The sequence below is a fragment of the Lontra canadensis genome, unplaced genomic scaffold, assembly GCF_010015895.1.
Source record: "Lontra canadensis isolate GAN:19392208 unplaced genomic scaffold, GSC_riverotter_1.0 scaffold150, whole genome shotgun sequence".
NCBI classification, from domain to species: Eukaryota; Metazoa; Chordata; class Mammalia; order Carnivora; family Mustelidae; genus Lontra; species Lontra canadensis.
In genome coordinates this window covers 1,888,997-1,906,411 of record NW_022631144.1, presented here as the reverse complement: position 1 = coordinate 1,906,411, position 17,415 = coordinate 1,888,997, and the positions used below count along the sequence as shown (strand labels likewise).

The 17,415-nt window shown below is 39.3% G+C and overlaps 1 long non-coding RNA gene across 1 annotated transcript in view; it reads right to left on the bottom strand.

Moving 5' to 3' along the window:
- Positions 1 to 16,698, bottom strand: part of LOC116859217 — a 51,504-nt gene extending 34,806 nt beyond the window's left edge. Inside the window, exon 1 of the long non-coding RNA XR_004381113.1 lies at positions 16,624 to 16,698. This is a non-coding gene — a long non-coding RNA (uncharacterized LOC116859217). The remainder of the gene's footprint in view (positions 1 to 16,623) is intronic.
- Positions 16,699 to 17,415: the final 717 nt, after the last annotated feature.

Genomic DNA, 17,415 nt, shown 5'->3' with positions numbered 1-17,415 from the left:
AGAATCTACTATATGAAAAATATGATCATATGGCCTAAAATTATATGAGCCTGAAATTCCCTATTTTGTAAATTTGTATTTCCTTTCCAGAGAAAATTGTTTTTTTAAGCAAAGTAGTTTTCTTCTTTAGTTGACCTAGCAAACATGGGGAACTAATTGCTGTAGCCTTCTTATAAAGTGGCTATAGGAACCAAATTGATGAATATAAAATTTCTCACTCAAAGCATGCAAAACCTAAGAATTCACCACTGTGACAACAGCTTAGTACAAACAGACACAGTCCCAGAGAGAAAGTCAGAAGACATGGGTCTATCTTTTATTTATGTGGTTCATTGGTTGGTTTGTTTTTCAAGTTTTTACTTAAATTCCAGTTGGTTAACATACAGTATAATCCTAGTTTCAGGTGTAGAATTTAGTGATTCATTACTTACATATAACATCAAGTGGTCTGTCTCACTTCTACCACTGACTAGTTGCGTATCTTCTCCTTTTTGGAGAAGATACACAAATTAAAGTTTCTTGGACCAAGAATCTTTTTCTCAGCTCTAAGATTCAACAAAAGCTGTGACTCGTGGGCTCATTCAAAAACTTCTGAGTCTGGGATGCCTGGGTGTCTCAGTCAATTAGGTGGCTGCCTTCAGCTCAGGTCATGATCCCAGGGTCCTGGGATTGAGTCTCTCATTGGGGTACTTGCTTAGCGGGGAGCCTGCATCTCTCTCTGCCTCTGCCTGCTTGTGCTCTTTCTGACAAATAAATAAATAAAATCTTAAAAAAAAAAAAAAAAAAAAACTTCTGAGTCAGGAAAGTTTTGCTGTTTGCTCCTGGGAGCCCTATGTGTAATGAGGATGCAGAGGTGTTAATGAAGAGAAGAAAGCATGGAGAATACAGAAGAGGAAAGGGGGTAATTGGAGCAGACTCTAAGAGGAAGAGATTTCATTGAGGTCTGCTTGACTAGCTGCTAGGTAGGCTCCTGTACTTCTGACACCCTTTCCTTTGCCTTCACACCTGTACCCATGAAATATTTATTCTATCTTGATCAATTTGATCACAGAGCTTCTAGGATCTTAGCCTGGGATGGTGACTGGTTGTTTTCCTGTACTTTCTCCCTCATCTCCTATCTCTCCTCATCCATGCTATTTTGCTCTACTCCAAAACTTCTCCTCTGTGTTCCAAAGTCACCATAATCCACACATTTCTTTCTATTCATTAATCTCAAGGTCTTGAAGTTTATACCTCTAACCTCTGAGCTTAAAGGAGACTATGTAAATGTGTAACTCCCACTACCAATCTCTTTTCAGTCTTGCCTTCTTGAAGCTTAGCATGGCTAAGAATTCACCTGGGATACAGACAGGGATTTTTCAACAGTGGGCATCATATAGGTGCCCAATGCATCTCTGAAGAAAGTAACAGGAATACTCAGTGCCCAGTTACCAGGAAAGCACAGTCACACATAGCTGAGCCACTTCATATAGACAAGCTCCCAGGAAAACATCTCTTCCCCCAACAAAAAGTGTATACAAACCAGACTGGGTCTTATTTCCTACTACTAGTATTTAATGAGACCAAAAGAAAAATGTGAGCTTGTAGGAGCCGCCCACTCCGCCCCCATTCTATCACTCATAAAATCAAAACCAAACTCTGCAATCTCTTCAAACTCCTTCATGAACTTCTTACATCTCTATCATTTACTTTCTTGAATTTGATGCTGTGGTGCTGTGGTTTTCAATGTGGGGTGGACTGGTTCTCTACATTAGAATCACCAGGGGAGCTTGCCGTAATGCTCAGGCCACACCCAAGATCCAATAAATGACAATCTCAAGGTGAGACTCCGGCATTAATATTTTGTAAAGCCCCCTGGTGATTATAGCATACCAAAGTAGAGAATCACTGCATTAATTGGTTCAAGAATCATCTAGGAGGATTGTTAAGAAGAAAGATGGCTTAGCTCCCTCCCCTGAGATTCTAAATCAGTAAGAGGTAAAAGCCTTGAAATGTACATTTTCTACATATTCCCCAGAGAATGATGGTGCAGATGGCGTGAGGACCACACTTGGAAAAAACACTGCTCTTTGTCCACCAGGTTACTCAGTCCAAGTTTCCTGAGCACAGAGAGCACTCTCACTCTCCTTGGCTTTGATTCGGATTTGCTCTCTCCTTGGAATGTCTTCCCCTCACCCTGACCTCTAAGAGAACTTTCAGTCACCTTCCAAATGTAAACTCTTCTCTGTGACTTTTCCTGACCCTTCCCGGGAGGAATTAATCACTTTCCCTGTCTGAGTTTCCATAGCACTTTGTACATGCTGCTGCTAAAGCATTTATCATACGGTATTATGGCTGTTTCTTTACGTGTCTTTAAACTATGAATATATTCCTTTTTTCATCTCATCAGCACCTAGCACATTGCCTGGGACATAATTCAAGTCAGTAAATGTTTATTGAATTAATGAAGTTGTTTGTGGAGTTGGTCATTATATTTGATATCCATCCATCCACGTGTGGTAAGACTACAGATGCTGGGATATGGAACAGGAAAGATCCTAGTGCCAAAGAGGAGTGTTGGCCATAACAAGGTGCGGTAGGAGGACTGCCAGCCCCAGGACCAACGCTAGGGCATGACTCCTTCAACAGAGAGGGCATACAAAACAGATTCATGTTTGTGTCCTAACACCAGCAGGGATAAGGAAAACACAGAAGATAGTAATTGAAAGTTAGAAGTATATATGAAGCAGAAGTCCAGGCTCACGGATATGGTTAGTAATTGTAAGAATAACTGATACACTTAGTATTTAAATTCAAATAATGCACTCTCAAGCCAAAGCCCAGACCTACAAACAAAATCTTCATGAGATATGCTGAGAATTTGAACGTTTAACAAGAGTCTCAACTGATACTTATAATCAGTCAGGTTTATGAAACACCTGGCTAAGCAAATTTAGGAAGTGCTGAGAATGGGCAGAAAAGGTTTTTAATGCAAAGGAAAGTCAGCACCCCCAAGCACCTGATGACCTGTCCTTGTGGTACTAAGTCTCTATGCGGTGGGGAATGAGGAAAGTTTGAAGTCTGGGGAGGGAACATTGGGCATGGGTTATCCCTAGATCCCTGAACACCATATCTAACTTTTAGAGAACCTATAGTGAATTACACCAGCTGAGAGGAAGCTCTTCCTATCCATTCGACCTCTGTGAAGTAAAGAACCGAGCAAGTTTGAGTATAAGGTAATGGACATTGTGGAAAACGAAAACAGAAGCTGAGAAAGGCTATAGAAATAAAGCCAGCACAGACAGAGGGGGTGGAAAAATAAATCAAAACAAAAGCAAAGGTCAGCCCTGTCTCTCTCAAGCTAAAATAATACTTCTGGTCATGTTTAAAACTCTGAGAGAGGAGGGAAATATGGGGGTGTCATTACCAGAGTTAACCAAACTGCAAAGTCTCAGGGCACAGTCTCTCAAAATTCACTCATGTCTGACACTAAATATAAGTTTGGGGGATTCCCAACACCACCTCAGTTTTGATCATTCACTAGAAAGATTCACAGAACTCATTGAAACCTATGATATACAGAGTCATAATTTATTACAGGGATTAAAACAAACAAAAAGAAAATTCATATAGGACAGAGTTTCAGAGAGCTCCAAATGTAAAGCTTGTGTCATTTTCAGGACACATTACCTTCCCAGCATTAATGTGTGACAATACAAATACAGTAATTTCCAACTGGGGAAACTCCACTTCAGTGTCCAGAGTTTTTACTAGCTTTTATTACATAACTATAATTGATTGATTGATTGATTGATTGCCCACATTGTTGAACTCAGTCTTTAGTGGCACTTCCACTTCCCCAGAGGCTAGACTAAGAGGCCTGAGGGTAACCCGGTGCCTGGTCTTTGCCATACTTGAAATGGGAGTTAAGGTTTGCAGAACTAAAATTGGACTTTCCAAGGAGCTATAGAACCCCCATCCATAATACATAATCATGGCAATCATGGCATCAATCCAAGAGCAGCCTTACTGAAAGTTTGGAATTGAGGTAAAAGTATTCAAATATATTATGTGTGTCATTGTATATTATATATATGTCATTATATATATATGTGTGTATGTGTATACACACATATAATGACTCACCTAAATTTCAGTATAACCCTCATTTAGTAATCAATAAAAAATCTATCAATCAATTACTTTTTGTTGAAAAGAGCACTTGTTATGTGCCTAGCACTATCCCAGATGTTAAGTCACTATTTGGAGGAATACTATAGAAAATTGAGACACAATCAAGGATTCCAGAAGTTACAAACTTGTTGAGAAAGATAACTGAGACAACTGAAATAGGCAGAAGTTTTCAAATAGAATGCAGCGGGGCATAGCAAATTCTCCACACTGATGATCACTGATGGGAGAGAGATCTTGGTAATGAGAATGTGGGATCTGATAACTGTCTGGAGGCAGAAAAGATTTTTAACCCCCACTGAAATAAAATGCCAAACAGTATGTAATTAAGGTCATAAATGTGAGGTAGAAACTGTGTATGTGAAATGAGCTCAAAGGGAAAAGCAGTGAGGCATGGAAGAGCAGCAGAAATTTCTGGACAAATCTTGAAGCTGCAGTATAGTGTGGACAGAGCAAGTGGAGAGAAGGCCACCTTGACCACCCTGGTGGGAAAGTAAAGAGTTAACTCCATACTATATTTCATGAGAGACAGTCATCTGAGCAGCAATGTGGACATTCTGATAATGAAAATACCAAACAAAAGCTCAGAATAACTTCAAAAGATGACACACAGAAGCAAAGAGGCACATTAATCAGGATGCTGGGTGATAACAAAGATATAAGGCCCCCTTCCACCATCTTTATGAACCAGCTGCCAGATAATCAAGATATATCACTTGAGAAGAAAATGTTGGGGGAAAAAAACAGAAGTCAGTAGTTTCCTGGAAAAGGAAATGAGGATGCTCATTTGGGAGATTTGGAAGGAAGAATTGGGAGTAGTTTGGGAAGAATAGGTACATAATACATAAAAGCATTTTCAGAGTAGAATAAGCCATCAGCACAATTCTGAATGGCTAAAGAGCTTGGAAGATAGCAAAGGACCCAGAGCAATTTCAAAAACTCTCTCAAACATCTTTTATGTAATGCTTAGTAAGTTGTCTGAACTTTGAGAGATACAATCTGATTTGCAAGGCTTTCCATTATCTGGTAATACATTTTATCTAATTTAGATAATAATTTATCCAATTAAGTAATTAATTAAATCATTTATTCAATGTATATCTGAACACCTCCACTATTCTAGGCCTTATGGATATAATAATAAACAAAAAGTGTCTGTTCTCATGGAGATCATATTCCATTGGAGAGGAACAAACAATAAACATCTATGTGTGTTTACTATCTAATACACATAGACATAGATAATGGACATAGATAATGTCTATTATCTAATACGCAATATAGTCATTAGAACTAAAGCATGGATGAGGAGGTGGAAGGAAAGTCTAACGTGGGCAAGGAAAGTTTCACAGATGAGGGGCATTTGAGCAGAAATCCAAATAAAGTGAGAGATGAGATTATGTAGATATCTGGGGGGAAATCATTACAGGTTGGGGGAACAGCTAGTACAAATCCTTGAGACTAGAATGAACTTTGCTGGTAAGCTTTCACATGACAGGCAATGGTTAGAATGGAATGAAGTGAGATAGTTAGGCAGTGGCAAACTCACATAGTAAATCAGAGTCAACTTTGGATTTTACTCTTGTTGCAAAAGTAAATATTCAGAGGGTTTCCTTTATGTTCCTGAAAATGAGGCTTACTTCCTATTCTTTTTCATGTCTACTCTCAAACCATGACTCCTCTGGTAAGAAGACCATAGTAAATATGGTCTACCATATTTACTCATCCACTCCACTACTCATCCACTACTCATCCCTTTACTTTCTCTTCAGATGGCCAGTGTTCGGACTGACCCAAAACTTTATTCCTGGAAGATATGAGCTTTCAGTGGTTCCCACATTATAGGGAATTAAAATAGCTTCCCTTAACTTATGATTGAACAGGGAAGTCCTATGACTTTACTCTGGATTTCATTCATACTCCTGTCTGACCACACTGTATCAGAAAGTTTTGGTAACCAGGATCAGTCACATTAGTCACCCCAGCCAACATTATGGTCTATATTTTCCTGGCCCAGGGTAAAAGGAGCCTGGGATGGCAGAGTGGCAGTCTCTGTTTTTTCCTCTGGGAGAGGCATGTCTTCTCCAAGTACTAAAGCTGCTATACAACTATTGCCCAGAAGTCCTAGTAAAATGACCATAATATTAAATGTAATTATGAGAAGTGGCACTCCCATTTCCTCACTTTGGTCCCTGGATCCATATTTTCTGTAAGGGTCTGCACCACATATCAAACACAAGTAAACATAAGTCTCACCTCTAAAATGGTACCCCAACATTTCAAGAGGTTAACTTTATGTTGGCATAGTAACTGAGTCTTATCTCAATCATTCTACTGTTTAAAAAAAAAAAAAAAAAAAAAAACAGGTGTTTCCAGGACAGAGCTTATGGTGAGACTACAAATTTCCATAGGCATCAGCCTATCAACATCCTTTCCTAAAATGTGAGTTTCATGGTGAAAAACAACATTGGGTGAGATACTGTGACAGTGAACAAGGCATTCAGAGTCTCTACAGACGATGGCTTTGGCAGAAGCATGGAGGGAAGGGAAACAAATCCAAATCCAAATATTATCTATTTTAGTAAGGACATACTGCTTCTCCCTCCACAAAAGAAGTAAAAAATGATGAACCTGCCACCATGTGAATGACTGGAATGGTATTAGTTGAGACGCTTAGGGTTGGTCACCAGAGCTGACAAGTTGGTGATTTGGGGAAATCCTTAGTGAAGGGAATTCCACATAATTAAACTAGTAGGTTAGTTCCTGCTGCCATGGCCACTTAACTAATGAGTCCACTCAGCACATTGGCACAGCTGAGGTCAAAAACACACTTACTGGCATTCAAAGGACAGATCATAATTAATCACCTAATTATCACAGGCCCTTTTAGTGACTTTTTATATGGAACTCAGATATTGTGGACCCATTTTGAAAACACAACAGGTTAAAGTACACCTGGGCACACCAAAATGTAGGGGTTTTATGGATCAGAGAACATTGTGCATGGTTCCAATTTCTGTATCTTTTATTTAGCTATAAGTATCAGAAACAATTTTATGACTTACCAAAAAAATGTCAGGTAGCTCACAAAATCTCTAGGAAAGCCAGCAAACCAGGCTCAGATGCTATACCTTCAAGGATCATGTTCAAAATCATGTTACAGAACCTGGTTGGTAAAGATACCATTGCCACTACCAATACCACTGTATATTGATGATAGCCCTGAGGTCATTGCTGTCCCTGGAAATCAAATGTAGCTACTGATCATTATAATGGATCTGTGCATCCCCAATGCTCTGCATCCCTGACTTGTTTTTGCGTGTGTGTTTATTTGTTTTATTTTAAGTCTTGTCTCTAGTAGCAAAGTCTAGAGAAATAACAGAGTGTGTAACATAAACCAAGGAAAAGGGGAAAATGGATGATGAGCTAAGAGCAGTTTTTTTAAGTTTTTTAAGGATAAGGACAATCTCAAGAAGCTTAACTAGTGTTTGTATAGAGAGCTCACTAAGAAAGGCCAAGCATCCTGTCTTCCTCAGAGGGTCATAAGCCCAAAGCATAAGTGAAACCCAGGGTATGTTCACAGGCACCTAATTGTTGCAAGGAACCATTGCTTGGTTTCCCAGTGTATGGCCTGGGAGACTACAAACCTTGCCTGAGAGCCTCAGTTCCAACACAAAGATAAAATAGCATTAACTGAAGGAGGTGTAGCAGTTGGTGTCTAGCAAGGTAAAAAGACATGCCAAAAGAATTTCAGACAGAAACAGTGTCAAAGGAACTGGTTACACAGGTGATGAAAGAGCTAAGAAGTCAAGGAAGGTGGTAAGGCAACTCAGCAATTAGCAAGAACAGAAAGATGCCCCCAGCCTAGGGCTGAAGGGACCCAGGGAAGATGGGGCATTACCAGAGCCAGGAACTGAAGCCAGTGGTTGAGATTTAGAACTGTGGTAGGAAACATGCCACAGTAGCTGGGAAAACAGAAGATGGGATTAACTGATAGGAGCTGAAACTACATAAATAAACAAGCATACAAAAGCAGCTAGTGCTGGAGGCCTCATTTGAAGCAAAAAGGAGGAGAAATACTCTGGTCCGTCCTACTTCCACCAATGCCCCACAGTGGCCAGACCCACCTGCAAACGAAGTGGCAAGGAAACCTGGTAAATGTAGCTCCCTGCATGCAGATGGTATGAGCTCTTCAAGGTCCACCAGAAGGTAAAGGATTCCACATTATGCACACTGCTCACCCTCTGAATCACAGCAGCCGTCAGCACTAACCCTGCAGGCCTGGGGAGGTCCCAGCCAGACTGGAGGTACTCAGCCTCTCCCAGGTGGAGGGCTAAAATAAAAGTCATTAAGGTCACATTTGTGTGACATCTAGTAAATCATTTTATAACCTGTGGCGAAAACAGGAATACAATGCTAGTACAATCATGAGATCACCACACTGGGTTCTAGGGTAACGTGGCTGAAGGTTGGGGAAACACCTAACTGGATCTCCTGTTAAGACTTGCAAGTTCCCAAAAGGCCACATTTAGCAAATGACCCTATTTTATATCATCCTCAGGCTTGCTAAGACCGACTTCCTTTAAGTTGATCTCAGGTAAGTATAACTCACATAAAACATTCATGTACTGGTACCCATTTTCACCTATTCTCAAGCCCAGTCCTCTGTTGTACTGACAGAGGGGTTAGTGGCTGACCCAGTTCTAAGTTCTTGTCTCTAGTAGCAAAATTCTTGTCTCTAGTCTCAAGAGCTCTACTGCTGGGGGGGAAAGCGGCCATGAGATTGTCCCTTACTCATGCTTGTTCATCCATTTAGGAGAAAGTTTGTCTCTTCAGAGCACCCTTACACCATGCTGTCTTGCTTTTTTGCTGGGGCAAAACCCCCCAGTAAGACATACTAGATGTCTGGCCTTCTGAGAAAAGGTAAATATTTGCTGGTTGCCTTCTGGATGCTACACACCTTGGCACTTTTCAAATATATCACGTAATCTCTTCATAGAACTTCCCTGTGGTAGTGCTAGTACTTCACTTTATATTTAAGGAAAAAGAATTCAGAGAAGTAAGGTACTTTCCTAAAGATATAGCTAACAAATGGAGAACCAGAGATCGAGGTACTAGCACCCAAGGCTATCTTCCCAGAAAATATTTGAGACCCCTCAGAAGAAAAGATGCAAATCAAAGCTCTAGTTACCCGAACTAGGGGAATCAAAGTCCCTTAAGGTTAAATCAGATCTGATTCAACTGGGATCCATTAAGACTGCAAAGGAAAAAGAGCTAAGGACTCAAGACACCGAATCAACAGAGGATTCTGGAAATTTTCCTAGCATTAGTTGTTTCCCAAACGCTTCCTGTATTTGCTTTGGATTTTCAGTGACCCCTTTATATAGCCTGGATGATGGAAGTGTTACAGTAAATTATACAATGCCATTTAGGGTGATGGATTTATCAATTTGAGTTTCCCAGTACTCACCTAATCTGAGAACTGGGGAGGGAGAGCAGTAGAAAAGAGGGAATTGGCGCAAGGCACTTGCTTTCCAGCACAGGGTACCTCTCCTCCTCCTTCTTTCCACCCCCACTCACATCTGACTCAGCTTCTGGGAAGGAGTCATCTCCCTCACAGAGTACCTGTTTGGCATCAACTCCAGACAAGGCACTTTCCCACCTGTGAGGAAACTGCAGGCTCTGAGCTTCTAGAGTTGGAACTGAATGCCATGCTGCTCATAAGCTCAGCTCAAGCTCAATGTTTCCCACTCCACACACTTACTTATTCAATAAAAGAATGCTTTCGAAGTATGAGACAAGCTCTTCCTGGCATGGCCTGTGACTGCAGGCCTCATTAGTATGCTGGCCTTCCTGCCAGCCCTTCCCTGGCAGACCCCCGGCTGGGGGGCTCAGGTTCTCTCTCCTTTCAGGCAGTTTGTTCCATTTCTACCTTTCGGATTCAAGCTATTGTCTTGTGAAAAGGCTTAGGGCAGGGATACAGAGGGGGTGGGTGGTGGAGGGGCAGGCTTTGCTCTTTGGGTCCCCAGAGAAGCTGGGTTCTTTCCTGTTATCTATCTTCTCCCTCCAGCCCTTAACCTAGGTCCTTTTAGAGGATGTCCTTTTTCCTGTCTCTGGACTAAACAAACTGGGATTCTCTCTGGCTTTTGGTCCTGAGGGCTTTGTCTGCAGCTTGCCTTAATTCTACATCCTCTCTGGTCTCTTCCCTCTTCCTGCTGAGTTTTTCTCACCTCCCCCACACCCAGGGTCACTTTTCCTGCCCCCTTCTCTTTCCAGTTCCCCAAACTCTCAGGCTATTGTCCCAGGAACTCAACCATCCTTCTCTCTCATCATCTTTTCTACACATAAACTTGGCACTACCTGCACACATCTGACACAGGTCCTGCCCTTTTCCTCCATCCTAGACAATGCCATTTTCCTTGTGCAGTTGTGTCCACAGCTTCACAATCTACATCTGCATTTCAAAGCACAGTCATTGATCCCAAACACACTACTGAAATACTTAAAGACTGCACTTTCTTATTTTAACAAAACATTTTTAGCCAATGATGACTACTTTTTCAGGGCACACTGCATTCTTTCCCAGAGCGAGTACTGGCAAATATACATAGCAAATCAGAAATATTCCTACAAATTTGTGCATATGAAATATTTTGGTATAATATTAAAGTCAATATGTGTCTAACAGTGTTTCTCCTCTCTCCTCCTCAGTATCTCTAGAAGATCTTAGTATGCTACACTTACTACCAAAAACCTCCATAATCTCTTGGGGAAGTCTCCTCAACATATTCCTGGACTTATTTACTATATACATAAGCAAGTCTACTAAAAGAAAAGTTTATGTTGTCCTGGGTCAAAGGCCAAAAATAAAAATATATTTCAGAATGAGTAAGAAGCAAGCAACTAGAAAGCTAAATAGAATTCTGGAGCAACTTCAAAGAATGATGGAGTGGACTAACAGGAGAAAGTTGAAGCAGAATAAATTCATTTTTTGGTAGATGATTTCTTCCTAAGCCAAAGAAACTCTGCTGGCATCTGTTCCTTCCTGTACCACAAAATTAAAGCCAAAGCTAAAGCTACTTTAAGTAAAGTTAGGGGACTAGAAAGCAAGGTATTTCATGGAAGCACAGAGTTTTAAAGCTGTGAGGAACTTTAAGGATCACTCACCCAATTAGGTTATAAGAAGATCAAATCTACAAAGCCAGTCTCAAATGGTACCAGATAATAGAATGATAGCTAACACTGATTTTTTAATTATCATAGAAAGAACACTTAAAGTGAGATTCACTCTTAGCAATGTCTAAGTGTACACTATGTGCCTATTGACGGTATGCACTACGTTGTACAGCAGACCCTAGAGCTGATTTATCTTACTTGACAGAAACTTTATGCCCTTTTTTAGTGACTCCCCACTTCCCTCCCTCCTAAGACCTTAAAAGTGTATCCTCCAAGCTGAGTGTTTTTTATACAATATTTTACTTCACCTCACAATAGTCTTTTAAGGTAGGAATTTTAATTGTCTGATTTTCCAAATAAGGAAACTGAGATTCAGAGATTGAGTAACTCCATCAAGTTACAGGTAGAAAACAGCAGGGTCAGTACAGGAACAGAGGTAGCCTAATGGCACAGACCTCTTAACCTCTAAACTATCCCATTATCACAAGGGGCTAGCCAATTCAAAACTCTGGCTAAACCACTCAAATAAGGAAAGCAGATACGTTTAGGAAGGACTTTGGGGTTTCTACATTCTGGATGGATGGAACCTACATTATTAGGTCGTGTTCCATTAACAATCCCCGAATCTCAATGTCTTAGAACAAGGTGACTGCTCATTCATGCTGTGTTGGGTCAGTAGTGAATTTGGCTTAGTATTATCCTCACTCACAACTCAGTTGGCAGAGCCTCCCCCTCTGGAATGCTGTTAGTCATAATGACTGAAGAATGGGAAGATGGTGATTTGTGCACTGGCTTTAAAGGCTTCTACCTGAAGGTGATACTCATCAATTTGTTCATATTGCATTGGCCAAAGGAAGTTACATGACCACACCTAACGTTAAGGATGTGGGAAAGTAGAGTCTAACTATGAGGATTGTTTACTAACATGTTATAGGACACAGGGCATTCATTACTCAGGGGGTTATCGGAAAATAATGATGAACAGTCTCAGTAACTACCACAGTACCAAATTCTTGGAATTACTCACTTGACTCTGGTTGTGTGGACTAGCCCTACTGTAATTTAAACTTATTTGAATTTATATATTTCACAAACAGGCCTAATTCCAAATTATTTACTACCACCATTGTTCTTTTAGAACACCAAATTCACTTTCCCTCTAGTATAAAACTACATAGGTAACATTTCAGACTAAATTAATAAAAACAAGATTTAAAAAAAAAAAAAAAAGAACTAAGTAAAATCAGGGGCACTGAGTAGCCCAGTTGGTTAAGTGTCTGCCTGCAGTTCAGATCATGATCCTGGAGTTCTGGTTTCAAGCCCCGCTTTGGGCTCCTGGCTCAGTGGAGAGCCTGCTTTTCCCTCTGCCTGCTGCTCCCCTGCTTGTGTCTTCTCTCTCTCTCTCTCTCTCTCATGCTCACTCTATCTCAAATAAGTAAAATCTTGAAAAAAAAAAAAACTAAGTAAAATCTATATTCCAACTGAGACACACACAAAAAATTGAGGCTTCATGACATAATACCTGTAGAAATCCTGGCATATTGCCTGGCAAAAAGTAAGTACTCAATAATTGTTAGTTTCCTTAAATATATCAGGCTCCAATTAGTATTTCTTTAAGAGACACATCTATCTCAATATCTTACAAAGAGTGTGGAAGGCTAGCAACACTTCTGGCTCTAGTGCTCATTACTGGATGCACAACATACTAAAAAATTAAAAGGCAAAAATGAGTGACCTTGAGAGATGTTGTCCCAAAGCTCTTCCCCAGGGAGAAAATATACAAGTTAGTTCTCTGGGCCATAGTTATTTTCACATGAACTAAACCTCTGAAACCGTAGCTCTAGAATTTCTAATTAACCAGAACAGTTTTCTGACATGTGCTGATCAGCACCTCTCCAACAAGCAATTACACATTAGTACAGAATACAGCAGGTAAAGGCAAGTGGAGGACAATAGAGGTTGTTTTCTCAAGAAAAAAAAAGAACAAAACCACAAGTGGCACAATGGAATTTTCCTATTAGCTGCTGGAATAAAGAGAGATATGGGTGTCCAAAGGCAAAATGCAGAAAACTCCACACAAAAGTGAACCACAGTAATCGGAACTGTAGATCTTGAGGGAAACCCATGGTATGAGAACAATTCTCTTTGAATTTAGAAAACAAACAAGGGCAGTGCCAATCACATAATTCTGCTCATCCCTTTTCTGATTAAACCAGGGTCAAAGGAATGCCAGTCCACTAGAAAAAAATAACAGATTTTTATTATTATTACTGGTTTGGTCTCACCCATGATGAAGACATTTTGATGATGGAAGATCTCCCCAACTTTACTCTACCTTACTTGACCCCAAATATGAATACCTCCAACTGAAACCTTGTTTCTTCATTTTGTAATATGAAGAAATGCTTGCTGGGGGAGCTTTCTAGCCGGATACCCTTGAATGCACTTCCTGATGAAGTGGGAGATGCGCCAGCTGCCACTACAGATGCTGAAAGAACTGGGAACAAGTGAAGCTGATTGTAATAATATGCTGCACAAGGCTGAAGGAGGAATGGTAGTGGAGAGCCCCAGTTCAGTGGGTAGGCACCTTCCAGCTAAACAAAGGCCAAGGCAAAATTTGGTCCATTGCTCTAGCAAAGTTATGAGGATGGCTTGCCAATTTATTATATGACACTGAAGGGCTACAGAATATTTCTTAAAAAGAAAAAGAAATAGTAGCAACAAGGGGAAACTGAAAGTTTCTTGTTCCTAGAAATTATGATTGCCAATTTAAGTAAGCTGTATAGGCTGTGATTTCATAGACATGGAGAAAGCTCTCAGCCAAGAAATATATCATTTTACTACTTGCAAATGCTTTACTTACCATCAGTACAGATGTATTTCTTTGGTCTGAATCTTGCTCTGTTGTTAAAATAAAAATTCAGGCCCTAGTAAATCAGCATTAAGTCATTTACACCTTATTATAAATTAATTAATAAATTAGAATCCTACCTCAGAAATTTATGAACATCTCCTAGTAACAAAATGAGGGACAAAGAAAATAACAAGGTGTTCCATGTCTGAAGGGGATCTCTGGCATATGAGCACAGATTACTTTAAACTTAAAAATCAGAGGTTGAGAGTTAGGCTTCTGGAAATATGATAGGAAGAGGAAAACAGATGGGGAAGGCAAAGGTAAAGTTAAATGTTATTCCTTCATGTAAATGTTTTTGTTTCAATAAATTGATTAATGGAGCCATTTGCAGAAATGAGGTTTTTGAAGGCTAAGACATACTAATCTTTTGGGCCAAAGATGAAGTCCTGAAAATAAGCATTTCTTATTTTTTAATTGCTCATAACTGCCTTTTCACTGCCTAGAAAACCACTTGCCATGTGGCAGATAAAACATTTTTTTTTCATGAATGATTAAGTGAATGAGAGACTTAAAACTAAACTTCAAACCCCCAAAACAGCGTTTGCTTCAAAGCTATCACAAATTTATCCATACCACAGACTACACAGGGTGTACATAGCCCACTCATGCCCTTATTGCTCATATCCAAATATTGTTCAGAAAATCCCCAAAGCAAGTGAAAATTCATTTTAAAATCATCAATGAGGCGTGCCCAGGTGGCCCAGTGGGTTAAGCCTCTGCCTTGAGCTCAGGTCATGATCTCAGAGTCCTGGGATCGAGCCCCGCATCAGGCTCTCTGTTCAGAGGGGAGCCTGCTTCTCTCTCTCTCTCTCTCTCTCTCTCTGCCTACTTGAGATCTGTCAAATAAATAAATAAATAAATAAAATCATCAATGATGTCAACTCATCTCCCTATGGTGAAGTATTTGGTTTTTTTTTAATGTTACAAGTATAATAGCAGGTGAATTTTTAAGCCAGTTCTATTTTTTAAACAAAAAAAATGAGATAAAATTTTATGAAAATTTAGGCTGACTTTCTCATGTGGCATAAGCCAAACTAGAATTGGGTCCCAATCTTTACAGGAAAGTTCTAAGAAATGGCAGCATTGTTAGGACAATCGGCTAGCCCTCCCAAATGGCTTCTTTGAAGGATAAGATTTTTTTGAGTATCTAAATTTTTCTGTTTGTTATCAAACAGATAAATAAAAAATGTATTAAAGTCATACTCTGTTACTTATTATTCATTACAAGCATCATAAAAAAGCATAACATCATGTTTAAACTTGTTGAATCTCTATGTTGTACACCTAAAGCTAATGTAACATTGTGTGTCAGCTATGCTCAAATTAAAAAAAATATTTTTTCCTAAAAATCTCTTTTAGGATAGAGTAATGATGTATATTTTTCCTTTATACTACCTCATTTCTCCACTTGCCCTGCATCCAGCTTAGATAATAAGTACTATATGTATATAGAAGGATTCCACATGTATCTCTTCCACTTGGACCTATAGATATATACTACCTATCTCAAATTCAAATATCTAAAAAAAAAAAAAAGTCTTATATCCTTTATCTTTCCCATCTCAGTTCTTGCTCATAAATCTAATCTCTTCAGCCAGATTAGAAATCAAAAATCAAAAAATGTAAATCAGGCAATGTAAACCCTCTAAGACCTACTATCAGCTTAAAATTCAAACTTGCAACCCTTGGGCACAGCGCTCTGACCTGGCCTCTGCCTCTACCTCAGCCCCAACATCTCTCCCTTTTACTCACTCTGCTCCAGCCCCTCTACTCTGTCTGCTATTCCCAGAGCCACTAAGCTCAAAATAGATTCAGCCCATTACACTTTCTCTTCCTTCTGCCTAGAATTCCTTCTCCTCTAATCTTCAAATGTTTAATTCCTTCTCATCATCAGGACTCAGTTCAACTGCTCTCTTTTTAAAAAGTTATTTCCTGATCTATCTGAAATTTCGCCACTCTAGACACTCTCTACTCCCTAACCCTGATTTATTGTACTTATAGGACTAATCATTTCTGAAGTCATTATTTTATTGTTTACTGTCAGTTCCCCTACATCTGCAATGTCCCCTACATCAGTGCCATGAGGGTAGGAATTTTGCTTATCTTGTTTACTGTTAGGGTTTAGAATAGCACTTGGCACATAGGAGGCATACTACTGTGAATGAATGAATGTTCAATAAACCATACAAATTGTAGAGTGGTTCTAAGAAAGACCTAAGATCAGACTGCACTCTTCTGATAGTAAAGAACTGCTTATGAAGACAGCAGCCATCAGTTATGTAAATAAAGCACTGGATTTAGAACTAACACATCCACACAGGCTTGTGTAGGTTACTAGGCATGTAATCTGTATTACATATTACCTGCAAACAGGATATGTATCATTTCACAGTACCTTCAGAATCTTTGAGTACTGGATAAAATGTTGCTTTGGGAAGGTAGAAGATGACCTGAAATAAAGGAATAATATTCCCCTGGCCAGCTCTGGCAAGGTGTAGAAAATGACAAATACTAGCATCAGTTGGCTATCTTCCTTTGCTCTCTTTCCTTTTAGAGTATGCGGCCCGTTGGAAAAGAAGCATTTTATGAATTCAAAGAATTATCTTAATATATATATATATATTTTATAAAAAATAAAATTATAAAAAAAAATAAAAAATAAAAAAAATTTTAAAAAAAAGAATTATCTTATCAAATCCCCATAATTATTTTAACTATGTGGCATAATCTGTGCATAGCCAGTGATTAAGTTGTGTCATAATTAAAACAGTATCATGAAACTAATTACAAAAAGCTAGACAGACTGTGTTATCTTCCTTCTCAGTGTCCAAATGCTACATTACAGAAGAATATAATTCTACTCTGCAGACACCATTAAAATCTTCCAACATATTTTTAAATCCCTGACTGTCTGGGGGGTGAGTTGGGTCAGGGAAGGACGGGTGATGACAAAGAGTGCAGAAGAATCCTGAATGAAGTTTGAGCTTTTAGATAAGCCTTTCATCATGAGATGGGAAAATAACTAAAAATGATTGTTGGGAAAAAAAATGTTTTTTCTCTTTAGAAAAACTGTCTAATCAGAAAACCAGATAGTTTGGCTAGACTATAGGAACTATCTAGAAGACAGAAAGACCTGGTTGATATTTCTCCATTTA